This window comes from Carassius gibelio, chromosome A11, assembly GCF_023724105.1.
Source record: "Carassius gibelio isolate Cgi1373 ecotype wild population from Czech Republic chromosome A11, carGib1.2-hapl.c, whole genome shotgun sequence".
NCBI classification, from domain to species: Eukaryota; Metazoa; Chordata; class Actinopteri; order Cypriniformes; family Cyprinidae; genus Carassius; species Carassius gibelio.
The window spans coordinates 24,799,520-24,813,213 of record NC_068381.1 but is presented as its reverse complement, the minus strand read 5'-3'; the positions used below and the strand labels follow the sequence as shown (position 1 = coordinate 24,813,213).

General features: G+C 46.4%; 9 non-coding genes across 9 annotated transcripts; 4 read left to right on the top strand and 5 right to left on the bottom strand.

Annotated features, from left to right (window-relative positions):
- Positions 1–310: 310 nt before the first annotated feature.
- Positions 311–383, bottom strand: trnar-acg (transfer RNA arginine (anticodon ACG)). The gene has a single exon. It is a non-coding gene; the product is annotated as a tRNA-Arg (tRNA).
- Positions 384–2,341: 1,958 nt separating this feature from the next.
- On the bottom strand, positions 2,342–2,414 carry trnar-acg (transfer RNA arginine (anticodon ACG)). Its single transcript has one exon. It is a non-coding gene; the product is annotated as a tRNA-Arg (tRNA).
- Positions 2,415–2,600: 186 nt separating this feature from the next.
- Positions 2,601–2,672, top strand: trnae-cuc (transfer RNA glutamic acid (anticodon CUC)). Its single transcript has one exon. It is a non-coding gene; the product is annotated as a tRNA-Glu (tRNA).
- A 1,684-nt stretch (positions 2,673–4,356) lies between these two features.
- On the bottom strand, positions 4,357–4,429 carry trnar-acg (transfer RNA arginine (anticodon ACG)). Its single transcript has one exon. It is a non-coding gene; the product is annotated as a tRNA-Arg (tRNA).
- Positions 4,430–6,558: 2,129 nt separating this feature from the next.
- trnae-cuc (transfer RNA glutamic acid (anticodon CUC)) lies at positions 6,559–6,630 on the top strand. The gene has a single exon. It is a non-coding gene; the product is annotated as a tRNA-Glu (tRNA).
- A 3,636-nt stretch (positions 6,631–10,266) lies between these two features.
- Positions 10,267–10,339, bottom strand: trnar-acg (transfer RNA arginine (anticodon ACG)). The gene has a single exon. It is a non-coding gene; the product is annotated as a tRNA-Arg (tRNA).
- Positions 10,340–10,509: 170 nt separating this feature from the next.
- On the top strand, positions 10,510–10,581 carry trnae-cuc (transfer RNA glutamic acid (anticodon CUC)). Its single transcript has one exon. It is a non-coding gene; the product is annotated as a tRNA-Glu (tRNA).
- A 1,606-nt stretch (positions 10,582–12,187) lies between these two features.
- trnar-acg (transfer RNA arginine (anticodon ACG)) lies at positions 12,188–12,260 on the bottom strand. Its single transcript has one exon. It is a non-coding gene; the product is annotated as a tRNA-Arg (tRNA).
- Positions 12,261–12,454: 194 nt separating this feature from the next.
- trnae-cuc (transfer RNA glutamic acid (anticodon CUC)) lies at positions 12,455–12,526 on the top strand. The gene has a single exon. It is a non-coding gene; the product is annotated as a tRNA-Glu (tRNA).
- The last annotated feature ends 1,168 nt before the right edge of the window (positions 12,527–13,694 follow it).

Sequence of the window (13,694 nt, the reverse complement as noted above, 5' to 3'; positions counted from 1 at the left end):
TAAGGCTTCAAAATGGCAAGCCTGTGACATCAAAACCACATGGCATTGCACCCTTCAAAGTAGTAAAGCGGTTACAGAGTAGCGATGAAATTGTTCATTCTAGAATCAACTGGCCCACCAGCCTGCATTTTGTGAGACGAATGGCAATACCAAAGCATGTCCGTGTCTCCCCTAGACATCGGAATGGGTGTGCAGAATGTGCCTTTTTTTGGAAAAAATAGAAGAATGCCTAGAGAGTTGCCTTTTCTTTTGGACTTTGGAGAAAAAAAAACACAACAACAAAATAAGCCGGAGAAAAACAAGCACAGAGCGAGCCAGCCAGGAGTCGAACCTAGAATCTTCTGATCCGTAGTCAGACGCGTTATCCATTGCGCCACTGGCCCACCAAAAGTAAAGACCCCCGATTGTTACAGACTTGTTGGTTTTCGATGTGACGGTGGCAAGCATTGATGTCTGCTTATTCTCACCTTGTTATCAGGAGAACAGACTACCAGCCCTCCAGCCCACCAGCCCACCAGCCCACCAGCCCACGAGCCCTCCAGCCCTCCTGCCCACCAGCCCACGAGCCCTCCAGCCCACCATCCAACCCTGGTGGTCTAGTGGTTAGGATTCGGCGCTCTCACCGCCGCGGCCCGGGTTCGATTCCCGGTCAGGGAAAGCTCTTTTGCCTTCCAATTGTGGACTGCGAATTCAAGCTCTGCTGACAGCTGTGAGAAAGCCAGCTCCAAGCCAAAACATTGGTGGGAACATGAAAAAAACACCTCCTTCGAGCCGGAGTTGAACCAGCGACCTAAGGATGGCCAACACTCCAACCTACAGTCCTCCGCTCTACCAGCTGAGCTATCGAAGCGGCTAAATGTTAGTCAGAACCTCGACATATCAGGGTTCTGTAGCTCTACTGCTGGCCAAAAAGTCACTTCTGGTGCAGGAAGATTTGCTGGATCAGAACCTCGACATATCAGGGTTCTGTAGCTCTACTGCTGGCCAAAAAGTCACTTCTGGTGCAGGAAGATTTGCTGGATTTTTGAGGAGGGAAGCAAAAAGGAGCATGTATTCCCATACCGGGAGTTGAACCCGGGTCGCCTGGGTGAAAACCAGGAATCCTAACCGCTAGACCATATGGGATTTGGACACTTTAAACTGGCCATGGGCTTCTGGCGCACTTTCCATACATGTGGTCAGCGTGGGCGCAGGACCTTGTAGTGGCCTGTTGCTTTAGTTCTGTGACTGTAACAATGTGATAATAATTTGGCAAAACAAGAATTATGCAAAATGACGGTTTTCTGAATTATATAGTGTTGTATGCATTCAGGGAATCTGTTTTTTCACTCAACCCGGGGGTTCAGTGTATTTGGGCAGATTCCTGTGATTGCAGAATTGATTCCTCAAACTGGTAATTAAGCTCTTGTCCAAGTGAAAATACTCGTGTCATCCATTTGAAAACACACACGGCAACCTTTATCTAGAGGAAAAACTGGAGTCAACCCCTGGCTGCGTACAAGAAAACCAGGAATCCTAACTGCTAGACCATATGGGAACTGGCCAGCTTTAACTGGCCACAAGCTTGTGGGCCACTTTCCATAAATGTGGCCAGTGTGGGCGCAAGGTTTTGTAGTGGCCTGTTGCTTTTGGTGTGTGACTGTAACAATGTGATAATAATTTGGCAATACAAGAATCATCCGAAGGGACGGTTTACTGAAATATATAGTGTTGCATGCATTCAAGGGACATGTTTGTTGACTCACACATGGTTCAGTTTTTTGGCCAGAATCCTGTGATTGCTGAATTTATACCTCGAACTGGTAATTAAGGTCTTGTCCAGGTGAAAATACTTGTGTCATGCATCTGAAAACACACATGGCAACCGTTATCTAGAGGAAAAACTGCCTATCGTCGGTCTGTCAAGGTACAAAACTGACATGTTGTGAGGTTAATAATGAAAGTGAGACCAATTTTTAATATGCTGATTATTCGCTCGTTCAGTTTAATGCAGATTACAAATTATTCTCAATGTCCAGGTGGCAATTAGTGATAAGGCTTCAAAATGGCAAGCCTGTGACATCAAAACCACATGGCATTGCACCCTTCAAAGTAGTAAAGCGGTTACAGAGTAGCGATGAAATTGTTCATTCTAGAATCAACTGGCCCACCAGCCTGCATTTTGTGAGACGAATGGCAATACCAAAGCATGTCCGTGTCTCCCCTAGACATCGGAATGGGTGTGCAGAATGTGCCTTTTTTTGGAAAAAATAGAAGAATGCCTAGAGAGTTGCCTTTTCTTTTGGACTTTGGAGAAAAAAAACACAACAACAAAATAAGCCGGAGAAAAACAAGCACAGAGCGAGCCAGCCAGGAGTCGAACCTAGAATCTTCTGATCCGTAGTCAGACGCGTTATCCATTGCGCCACTGGCCCACCATTAGTAAAGACCCCCGATTGTTACAGACTTGTTGGTTTTCGATGTGACGGTGGCAAGCATTGATGTCTGCTCATTCTCACCTTGTTATCAGGAGGACAGACTACCAGCCCTCCAGCCCACCAGCCCACCAGCCCACGAGCCTTCCAGCCCTCCTGCCCACCAGCCCACGAGCCCACCATCCATCCCTGGTGGTCTAGTGGTTAGGATTCGGCGCTCTCACCGCCGCGGCCCGGGTTCGATTCCCGGTCAGGGAAAGCTCTTTTGCCTTCCAATTGTGGACTGCGAATTCAAGCTCTGCTGACAGCTGTGAGAAAGCCAGCTCCAAGCCAAAACATTGGTGGGAACATGAAAAAAACACCTCCTTCGAGCCGGAGTTGAACCAGCGACCTAAGGATGGCCAACACTCCAACCTACAGTCCTCCGCTCTACCAGCTGAGCTATCGAAGGGGCTAAGGGCTAGTCAGAACCTCGACATATCAGGGTTCTGTAGCTCTACTGCTGGCCAAAAAGTCACTTCTGGTGCAGGAAGATTTGCTGGATCAGAACCTCGACATTTCAGGGTTCTGTAGCTCTACTGCTGGCCAAAAAGTCACTTCTGGTGCAGGAAGATTTGCTGGATTTTTGAGGAGGGAAGCAAAAAGGAGCATGCATTCCCATACCGGGAGTTGAACCCGGGCCGCCTGGGAGAAAACCAGGAATCCTAACCGCTAGACCATATGGGATTTGGACACTTTAAACTGGCCATGGGCTTCTGGTGCACTTTCCATACATGTGGTCAGCGTGGGCGAAGGACCTTGTAGTGGCCTGTTGCTTTAGTTCTGTGACTGTAACAATGTGATAATAATTTGGCAAAACAAGAATTATGCAAAAGGACGGTTTTCTGAATTATATAGTGTTGTATGCATTCAGGGAATCTGTTTTTTCACTCAACCCGGGGGTTCAGTGTATTTGGGCAGATTCCTGTGATTGCAGAATTGATTCCTCAAACTGGTAATTAAGCTCTTGTCCAAGTGAAAATACTCGTGTCATCCATTTGAAAACACACACGGCAACCTTTATCTAGAGGAAAAACTGGAGTCAACCCCTGGCTGCGTACAAGAAAACCAGGAATTCTAACTGCTAGACCATATGGGAACTGGCCAGCTTTAACTGGCCACAAGCTTGTGGGCCACTTTCCATAAATGTGGCCAGTGTGGGCGCAGGGTTTTGTAGTGGCCTGTTGCTTTTGGTGTGTGACTGTAACAATGTGATAATAATTTGGCAATACAAGAATCATCCGAAGGGACGGTTTACTAAAATATATAGTGTTGCATGCATTCAAGGGACATGTTTGTTGACTCACACAAGGTTCAGTTTTTTGGCCAGAATCCTGTGATTGCTGAATTTATACCTCGAACTGGTAATTAAGGTCTTGTCCAGGTGAAAATACTTGTGTCATGCATCTGAAAACACACATGGCAACCGTTATCTAGAGGAAAAACTGCCTATCGTCGGTCTGTCAAGGTACAAAACTGACATGTTGTGAGGTTAATAATGAAAGTGAGACCAATTTTTAATATGCTGATTATTCGCTCGTTCAGTTTAATGCAGATTACAAATTATTCTCAATGTCCAGGTGGCAATTAGTGATAAGGCTTCAAAATGGCAAGCCTGTGACATCAAAACCACATGGCATTGCACCCTTCAAAGTAGTAAAGCGGTTACAGAGTAGCGATGAAATTGTTCATTCTAGAATCAACTGGCCCACCAGCCTGCATTTTGTGAGACGAATGGCAATACCAAAGCATGTCCGTGTCTCCCCTAGACATCGGAATGGGTGTGCAGAATGTGCCTTTTTTTGGAAAAAATAGAAGAATGCCTAGAGAGTTGCCTTTTGTTTCGGACTTTGGAGAAAAAAAACACAACAACAAAATAAGCCGGAGAAAAACAAGCACAGAGCGAGCCAGCCAGGAGTCGAACCTAGAATCTTCTGATCCGTAGTCAGACGCGTTATCCATTGCGCCACTGGCCCACCAAAAGTAAAGACCCCCGATTGTTACAGACTTGTTGGTTTTCGATGTGACGGTGGCAAGCATTGATGTCTGCTCATTCTCACCTTGTTATCAGGAGAACAGAATACCAGCCCTCCAGCCCACCAGCCCAGCAGCCCACGAGCCCTCCAGCCCTCCCTGGTGGTCTAGTGGTTAGGATTCGCCGCTCTCACCGCCGCGGCCCGGGTTCGATTCCCGGTCAGGGAAAGCTCTTTTGCCTTCCAATTGTGGACTGCGAATTCAAGCTCTGCTGACAGCTGTGAGAAAGCCAGCTCCAAGCCAAAACATTGGTGGGAACATGAAAAAAACACCTCCTTCGAGCCGGAGTTGAACCAGCGACCTAAGGATGGCCAACACTCCAACCTACAGTCCTCCGCTCTACCAGCTGAGCTATCGAAGGGGCTAAGGGCTAGTCAGAACCACGACATATCAGGGTTCTGTAGCTCTACTGCTGGCCAAAAAGTCACTTCTGGTGCAGGAAGATTTGCTGGATCAGAACCTCGACATATCAGGGTTCTGTAGCTCTACTGCTGGCCAAAAAGTCACTTCTGGTGCAGGAAGATTTGCTGGATTTTTGAGGAGGGAAGCAAAAAGGAGCATGCATTCCCATACCGGGAGTTGAACCCGGGCCGCCTGGGAGAAAACCAGGAATCCTAACCGCTAGACCATATGGGATTTGGACACTTTAAACTGGCCATGGGCTTCTGGTGCACTTTCCATACATGTGGTCAGCGTGGGCGAAGGACCTTGTAGTGGCCTGTTGCTTTAGTTCTGTGACTGTAACAATGTGATAATAATTTGGCAAAACAAGAATTATGCAAAAGGACGGTTTTCTGAATTATATAGTGTTGTATGCATTCAGGGAATCTGTTTTTTCACTCAACCCGGGGGTTCAGTGTATTTGGGCAGATTCCTGTGATTGCAGAATTGATTCCTCAAACTGGTAATTAAGCTCTTGTCCAAGTGAAAATACTCGTGTCATCCATTTGAAAACACACACGGCAACCTTTATCTAGAGGAAAAACTGGAGTCAACCCCTGGCTGCGTACAAGAAAACCAGGAATCCTAACTGCTAGACCATATGGGAACTGGCCAGCTTTAACTGGCCACAAGCTTGTGGGCCACTTTCCATAAATGTGGCCAGTGTGGGCGCAGGGTTTTGTAGTGGCCTGTTGCTTTTGGTGTGTGACTGTAACAATGTGATAATAATTTGGCAATACAAGAATCATCCGAAGGGACGGTTTACTGAAATATATAGTGTTGCATGCATTCAAGGGACATGTTTATTGACTCACACAAGGTTCAGTTTTTTGGCCAGAATCCTGTGATTGCTGAATTTATACCTCGAACTGCTAATTAAGGTCTTGTCCAGGTGAAAATACTTGTGTCATGCATCTGAAAACACACATGGCAACCGTTATCTAGAGGAAAAACTGCCTATCGTCGGTCTGTCAAGGTACAAAACTGACATGTTGTGAGGTTAATAATGAAAGTGAGACCAATTTTTAATATGCTGATTATTCGCTCGTTCAGTTTAATGCAGATTACAAATTATTCTCAATGTCCAGGTGGCAATTAGTGATAAGGCTTCAAAATGGCAAGCCTGTGACATCAAAACCACATGGCATTGCACCCTTCAAAGTAGTAAAGCGGTTACAGAGTAGCGATGAAATTGTTCATTCTAGAATCAACTGGCCCACCAGCCTGCATTTTGTGAGACGAATGGCAATACCAAAGCATGTCCGTGTCTCCCCTAGACATCGGAATGGGTGTGCAGAATGTGCCTTTTTTTGGAAAAAATAGAAGAATGCCTAGAGAGTTGCCTTTTCTTTTGGACTTTGGAGAAAAAAAACACAACAACAAAATAAGCCGGAGAAAAACAAGCACAGAGCGAGCCAGCCAGGAGTCGAACCTAGAATCTTCTGATCCGTAGTCAGATGCGTTATCCATTGCGCCACTGGCCCACCAAAAGTAAAGACCCCCGATTGTTACAGACTTGTTGGTTTTCGATGTGACGGTGGCAAGCATTGATGTCTGCTCATTCTCACCTTGTTATCAGGAGAACAGACTACCAGCCCTCCAGCCCACCAGCCCAGCAGCCCACGAGCCCTCCCTGGTGGTCTAGTGGTTAGGATTCGGCGCTCTCACCGCCGCGGCCCGGGTTCGATTCCCGGTCAGGGAAAGCTCTTTTGCCTTCCAATTGTGGACTGCGAATTCAAGCTCTGCTGACAGCTGTGAGAAAGCCAGCTCCAAGCCAAAACATTGGTGGGAACATGAAAAAAACACCTCCTTCGAGCCGGAGTTGAACCAGCGACCTAAGGATGGCCAACACTCCAACCTACAGTCCTCCGCTCTACCAGCTGAGCTATCGAAGGGGCTAAGGGCTAGTCAGAACCTCGACATATCAGGGTTCTGTAGCTCTACTGCTGGCCAAAAAGTCACTTCTGGTGCAGGAAGATTTGCTGGATTTTTGAGGAGGGAAGCAAAAAGGAGCATGCATTCCCATACCGGGAGTTGAACCCGGGCCGCCTGGGTGAAAACCAGGAATCCTAACCGCTAGACCATATGGGATCTGGACACTTTAAACTGGCCATGGGCTTCTGGCGCACTTTCCATACATGTGGTCAGCGTGGGCGCAGGACCTTGTAGTGGCCTGTTGCTTTAGTTCTGTGACTGTAACAATGTGATAATAATTTGGCAAAACAAGAATTATCCAAAAGGACGGTTTTCTGAATTATATAGTGTTGTATGCATTCAGGGAATCTGTTTTTTCACTCAACCCGGGGGTTCAGTGTATTTGGGCAGATTCCTGTGATTGCAGAATTGATTCCTCAAACTGGTAATTAAGCTCTTGACCAAGTGAAAATCCTTGTGTCATCCATTTGAAAATACACAGGGCAACCTTTATCTAGAGGAAAAACTGGAGTCAACCCCTGGCTGCGTACGAGAAAACCAGGAATCCTAACTGCTAGACCATATGGGAACTGGCCAGCTTTAACTGGCCACAAGCTTGTGGGCCACTTTCCATAAATGTGGCCAGTGTGGGCGCAGGGTTTTGTAGTGGCCTGTTGCTTTTGGTGTGTGACTGTAACAATGTGATAATAATTTGGCAATACAAGAATCATCCGAAGGGACGGTTTACTGAAATATATAGTGTTGCATGCATTCAAGGGACATGTTTGTTGACTCACACATGGTTCAGTTTTTTGGCCAGAATCCTGTGATTGCTGAATTTATACCTCGAACTGGTAATTAAGGTCTTGTCCAGGTGAAAATACTTGTGTCATGCATCTGAAAACACACATGGCAACCGTTATCTAGAGGAAAAACTGCCTATCGTCGGTCTGTCAAGGTACAAAACTGACATGTTGTGAGGTTAATAATGAAAGTGAGACCAATTTTTAATATGCTGATTATTCGCTCGTTCAGTTTAATGCAGATTACAAATTATTCTCAATGTCCAGGTGGCAATTAGTGATAAGGCTTCAAAATGGCAAGCCTGTGACATCAAAACCACATGGCATTGCACCCTTCAAAGTAGTAAAGCGGTTACAGAGTAGCGATGAAATTGTTCATTCTAGAATCAACTGGCCCACCAGCCAGCATTTTGTGAGATGAATGGCAATACCAAAGCATGTCCGTGTCTCCCCTAGACATCGGAATGGGTGTGCAGAATGTGCCTTTTTTTGGAAAAAATAGAAGAATGCCTAGAGAGTTGCCTTTTCTTTTGGACTTTGGAGAAAAAAAACACAACAACAAAATAAGCCGGAGAAAAACAAGCACAGAGCGAGCCAGCCAGGAGTCAAACCTAGAATCCTCTGATCCGTAGTCAGACGCGTTATCCATTGCGCCACTGGTCCACCATCAGTAAAGACCCCGATTATTACATACTTGTTGGTTTTCGATGTGACGGTGGCAAGCATTGATGTCTGCTCATTCTCACCTTGTTATCAGGAGAACAGACTACCAGCCCTCCAGCCCACCAGCCCACCAGCCCACCAGCCCACGAGCCCTCCAGCCCTCCTGCCCACCAGCCCACGAGCCCTCCAGCCCACCATCCAACCCTGGTGGTCTAGTGGTTAGGATTCGGCGCTCTCACCGCCGCGGCCCGGGTTCGATTCCCGGTCAGGGAAAGCTCTTTTGCCTTCCAATTGTGGACTGCGAATTCAAGCTCTGCTGACAGCTGTGAGAAAGCCAGCTCCAAGCCAAAACATTGGTGGGAACATGAAAAAAACACCTCCTTCGAGCCGGAGTTGAACCAGCGACCTAAGGATGGCCAACACTCCAACCTACAGTCCTCCGCTCTACCAGCTGAGCTATCGAAGGGGCTAAATGCTAGTCAGAACCTCGACATATCAGGGTTCTGTAGCTCTACTGCTGGCCAAAAAGTCACTTCTGGTGCAGGAAGATTTGCTGGATCAGAACCTCGACATATCAGGGTTCTGTAGCTCTACTGCTGGCCAAAAAGTCACTTCTGGTGCAGGAAGATTTGCTGGATTTTTGAGGAGGGAAGCAAAAAGGAGCATGCATTCCCATACCGGGAGTTGAACCCGGGCCGCCTGGGTGAAAACCAGGAATCCTAACCGCTAGACCATATGGGATTTGGACACTTTAAACTGGCCATGGGCTTCTGGCGCACTTTCCATACATGTGGTCAGCGTGGGCGCAGGACCTTGTAGTGGCCTGTTGCTTTAGTTCTGTGACTGTAACAATGTGATAATAATTTGGCAAAACAAGAATTATGCAAAATGACGGTTTTCTGAATTATATAGTGTTGTATGCATTCAGGGAATCTGTTTTTTCACTCAACCCGGGGGTTCAGTGTATTTGGGCAGATTCCTGTGATTGCAGAATTGATTCCTCAAACTGGTAATTAAGCTCTTGTCCAAGTGAAAATACTCGTGTCATCCATTTGAAAACACACACGGCAACCTTTATCTAGAGGAAAAACTGGAGTCAACCCCTGGCTGCGTACAAGAAAACCAGGAATCCTAACTGCTAGACCATATGGGAACTGGCCAGCTTTAACTGGCCACAAGCTTGTGGGCCACTTTCCATAAATGTGGCCAGTGTGGGCGCAAGGTTTTGTAGTGGCCTGTTGCTTTTGGTGTGTGACTGTAACAATGTGATAATAATTTGGCAATACAAGAATCATCCGAAGGGACGGTTTACTGAAATATATAGTGTTGCATGCATTCAAGGGACATGTTTGTTGACTCACACATGGTTCAGTTTTTTGGCCAGAATCCTGTGATTGCTGAATTTATACCTCGAACTGGTAATTAAGGTCTTGTCCAGGTGAAAATACTTGTGTCATGCATCTGAAAACACACATGGCAACCGTTATCTAGAGGAAAAACTGCCTATCGTCGGTCTGTCAAGGTACAAAACTGACATGTTGTGAGGTTAATAATGAAAGTGAGACCAATTTTTAATATGCTGATTATTCACTCGTTCAGTTTAATGCAGATTACAAATTATTCTCAATGTCCAGGTGGCAATTAGTGATAAGGCTTCAAAATGGCAAGCCTGTGACATCAAAACCACATGGCATTGCACCCTTCAAAGTAGTAAAGTGGTTACAGAGTAGCGATGAAATTGTTCATTCTAGAATCAACTGGCCCACCAGCCTGCATTTTGTGAGACGAATGGCAATACCAAAGCATGTCCGTGTCTCCCCTAGACATCGGAATGGGTGTGCAGAATGTGCCTTTTTTTGGAAAAAATAGAAGAATGCCTAGAGAGTTGCCTTTTCTTTTGGACTTTGGAGAAAAAAAAACACAACAACAAAATAAGCCGGAGAAAAACAAGCACAGAGCGAGCCAGCCAGGAGTCGAACCTAGAATCTTCTGATCCGTAGTCAGACGCGTTATCCATTGCGCCACTGGCCCACCAAAAGTAAAGACCCCCGATTGTTACAGACTTGTTGGTTTTCGATGTGACGGTGGCAAGCATTGATGTCTGCTCATTCTCACCTTGTTATCAGGAGAACAGACTACCAGCCCTCCAGCCCTCCAGCCCACCAGCCCAGAAGCCCACGAGCCCTCCAGCCCACCATCCCTCCCTGGTGGTCTAGTGGTTAGGATTCGGCGCTCTCACCGCCGCGGCCCGGGTTCGATTCCCGGTCAGGGAAAGCTCTTTTGCCTTCCAATTGTGGACTGCGAATTCAAGCTCTGCTGACAGCTGTGAGAAAGCCAGCTCCAAGCCAAAACATTGGTGGGAACATGAAAAAAACACCTCATTCGAGCCGGAGTTGAACCAGCGACCTAAGGATGGCCAACACTCCAACCTACAGTCCTCCGCTCTACCAGCTGAGCTAACGAAGGGGCTAAGGGCTAGTCAGAACCTCGACATATCAGGGTTCTGTAGCTCTACTGCTGGCCAAAAAGTCACTTCTGGTGCAGGAAGATTTGCTGGATTTTTGAGGAGGGAAGCAAAAAGGAGCATGCATTCCCATACCGGGAGTTGAACCCGGGCCGCCTGGGTGAAAACCAGGAATCCTAACCGCTAGACCATATGGGATTTGGACACTTTAAACTGGCCATGGGCTTCTGGCGCACTTTCCATACATGTGGTCAGCGTGGGCGCAGGACCTTGTAGTGGCCTGTTGCTTTAGTTCTGTGACTGTAACAATGTGATAATAATTTGGCAAAACAAGAATTATGCAAAATGACGGTTTTCTGAATTATATAGTGTTGTATGCATTCAGGGAATCTGTTTTTTCACTCAACCCGGGGGTTCAGTGTATTTGGGCAGATTCCTGTGATTGCAGAATTGATTCCTCAAACTGGTAATTAAGCTCTTGTCCAAGTGAAAATACTCGTGTCATCCATTTGAAAACACACACGGCAACCTTTATCTAGAGGAAAAACTGGAGTCAACCCCTGGCTGCGTACAAGAAAACCAGGAATCCTAACTTCTAGACCATATGGGAACTGGCCAGCTTTAACTGGCCACAAGCTTGTGGGCCACTTTCCATAAATGTGGCCAGTGTGGGCGCAAGGTTTTGTAGTGGCCTGTTGCTTTTGGTGTGTGACTGTAACAATGTGATAATAATTTGGCAATACAAGAATCATCCGAAGGGACGGTTTACTGAAATATATAGTGTTGCATGCATTCAAGGGACATGTTTGTTGACTCACACATGGTTCAGTTTTTTGGCCAGAATCCTGTGATTGCTGAATTTATACCTCGAACTGGTAATTAAGGTCTTGTCCAGGTGAAAATACTTGTGTCATGCATCTGAAAACACACATGGCAACCGTTATCTAGAGGAAAAACTGCCTATCGTCGGTCTGTCAAGGTACAAAACTGACATGTTGTGAGGTTAATAATGAAAGTGAGACCAATTTTTAATATGCTGATTATTCACTCGTTCAGTTTAATGCAGATTACAAATTATTCTCAATGTCCAGGTGGCAATTAGTGATAAGGCTTCAAAATGGCAAGCCTGTGACATCAAAACCACATGGCATTGCACCCTTCAAAGTAGTAAAGCGGTTACAGAGTAGCGATGAAATTGTTCATTCTAGAATCAACTGGCCCACCAGCCTGCATTTTGTGAGACGAATGGCAATACCAAAGCATGTCCGTGTCTCCCCTAGACATCGGAATGGGTGTGCAGAATGTGCCTTTTTTTGGAAAAAATAGAAGAATGCCTAGAGAGTTGCCTTTTCTTTTGGACTTTGGAGAAAAAAAAACACAACAACAAAATAAGCCGGAGAAAAACAAGCACAGAGCGAGCCAGCCAGGAGTCGAACCTAGAATCTTCTGATCCGTAGTCAGACGCGTTATCCATTGCGCCACTGGCCCACCAAAAGTAAAGACCCCCGATTGTTACAGACTTGTTGGTTTTCGATGTGACGGTGGCAAGCATTGATGTCTGCTCATTCTCACCTTGTTATCAGGAGAACAGACTACCAGCCCTCCAGCCCTCCAGCCCTCCAGCCCTCCAGCCCTCCAGCCCACCAGCCCAGCAGCCCACGAGCCCTCCAGCCCACCATCCCTCCCTGGTGGTCTAGTGGTTAGGATTCGGCGCTCTCACCGCCGCGGCCCGGGTTCGATTCCCGGTCAGGGAAAGCTCTTTTGCCTTCCAATTGTGGACTGCGAATTCAAGCTCTGCTGACAGCTGTGAGAAAGCCAGCTCCAAGCCAAAACATTGGTGGGAACATGAAAAAAACACCTCCTTCGAGCCGGAGTTGAACCAGCGACCTAAGGATGGCCAACACTCCAACCTACAGTCCTCCGCTCTACCAGCTGAGCTATCTAAGGGGCTAAGGGCTAGTCAGAACCTCGACATATAAGGGTTCTGTAGCTCTACTGCTGGCCAAAAAGTCACTTCTGGTGCAGGAAGATTTGCTGGATTTTTGAGGAGGGAAGCAAAAAGGAGCATGCATTCCCATACCGGGAGTTGAACCCGGGCCGCCTGGGTGAAAACCAGGAATCCTAACCGCTAGACCATATGGGATCTGGACACTTTAAACTGGCCATGGGCTTCTGGCGCACTTTCCATACGTGTGGTCAGCGTGGGCGCAGGACCTTGTAGTGGCCTGTTGCTTTAGTTCTGTGACTGTAACAATGTGATAATAATTTGGCAAAACAAGAATTATCCAAAAGGACGGTTTTCTGAATTATATAGTGTTGTATGCATTCAGGGAATCTGTTTTTTCACTCAACCCGGGGGTTCAGTGTATTTGGGCAGATTCCTGTGATTGCAGAATTGATTCCTCAAACTGGTAATTAAGCTCTTGTCCAAGTGAAAATACTCGTATCATCCATTTGAAAACACACACGGCAACCTTTATCTAGAGGAAAAACTGCCTATCGTCGGTCTGTCAAGGTACAAAACTGACATGTTGTGAGGTTAATAATGAAAGTGAGACCAATTTTTAATCCGCAAAATTGCTGATTATTCGCTCGTTCAGTTTAATGCAGATTACAAATTATTCTCAATGTCCAGGTGGCAATTAGTGATAAGGCTTCAAAATGGCAAGCCTGTGACATCAAAACCACATGGCATTGCACCCTTCAAAGTAGTAAAGCGGTTACAGAGTAGCGATGAAATTGTTCTTTCTAGAATCAACTGGCCCACCAGCCTGCATTTTGTGAGACGAATGGCAATACCAAAGCATGTCCGTGTCTCCCCTAGACATCGGAATGGGTGTGCAGAATGTGCCTTTTTTTGGAAAAAATAGAAGAATGCCTAGAGAGTTGCCTTTTCTTTTGGACTTTGGAGAAAAAAAACAC